This window comes from Theobroma umbraticum, unplaced genomic scaffold (genome assembly GCF_002168275.2).
Source record: "Theobroma umbraticum cultivar Fairchild unplaced genomic scaffold, ASM216827v3 scaffold_44.0, whole genome shotgun sequence".
Classification (NCBI taxonomy): domain Eukaryota; kingdom Viridiplantae; phylum Streptophyta; class Magnoliopsida; order Malvales; family Malvaceae; genus Theobroma; species Theobroma umbraticum.
In genome coordinates, this window is record NW_018397255.1 from 10899789 (window position 1) to 10900994 (window position 1206).

Sequence of the window (1206 nt, forward strand, 5' to 3'; positions counted from 1 at the left end):
CCTCAAATGATGATCTAAACACGCACATTTCAAATTTCTTAGAGATTTGTGACACCTTTAAGCATAATGGGGTTATTGATGTTGCCATTTGATTGAAGTTGTTTCATTTCTCATTAAAGGACAAGGCCAAAGTCTGGTTCAATTCTTTTCCCACAGGGCCTATCACGACATGGGAAGATCTTATCTAGAAATGTTTAGCTAAATTCTTCCCTCCAACAAAGATGGCAAAGATGAGGAATGATATTACATTCTTCATACAATTTGACTTTGAATCTTTGTATGAAGCTTGGGAGAGGTACAAGACTTGCTTCGAATATGCCCACATCATGGTCTTCCCAAATGGTTGCAAGTGTAAACATTTTATAATGGGTTGTTGAATCCCATTCAAACTACTATTAATGCCACAGTTATGGGTACTTTGATGGCTAAATCTGTTGATGACACCTATAACCTTTTTGAAGAAATGGCATCCAACAATTATCAACAACCCTTTGAGAGGTCATTACCTAGGAGCATGGCTGGAGTTTTTGAGTTGGATGCAATTAATACCTTAACTGCTTAGGTAACTGCCCTTACCAAGAAATTTGAGATTGTTGGTGTTCATCCTATTCAAAGTCCTTTTGTTATACGTGATTATAGTAGAGATGGGCACTCAACGGAACATTGTCCTGTGAGTATGGAGTTATTGATAGATTTCATCATTTAGCGACTAATTTTATTATTTACTGACAGAATCATCAACAAAATTCTTATAAAATACCAGCAAAATACTGATGAAATTACTACCATCTAATGACGGATAATGCTTGTAAGCTTTCAAGGAGTATCTGTCGATAGTTCATTAGCAATTTCATAGGTATTTTCCAACAGAATCATCAACTAAATGGTTCTGTTGGTAAACACCCATGAAATTTTTTATGGGTCAAAAATTGTTGGTATTATTACCAATGGAATTTATCAGCCGATTTTTCTCTTTGCCAACCACATTGTAGCCAACGAAATTGTAGATGAAATTTTCAATCAGTAAGTTATAGACGAAATATTCCATTGCCAATGGATTTATATTTACTGACAATAGCATTTTTGATTGACAATGGATAGAATTTTTCGTCAATAATTCCATCAACAAAGACTTTTACTAAGGGAATTGTAAGTATTAATGATAGAATTTTTCTTTAGCAATGCCTTATTTTTTTACAGTGATTT

The 1206-nt window shown here is 34.0% G+C and overlaps 1 non-coding gene across 1 annotated transcript; it reads right to left on the reverse strand.

The window, feature by feature from the left end:
• Window positions 1-227: 227 nt before the first annotated feature.
• LOC149527650 (small nucleolar RNA R71) lies at window positions 228-333 on the reverse strand. Its single transcript, XR_016350807.1, has one exon. It is a non-coding gene; the product is annotated as a small nucleolar RNA R71 (small nucleolar RNA).
• Between the last annotated feature and the right edge of the window lie 873 nt (window positions 334-1206).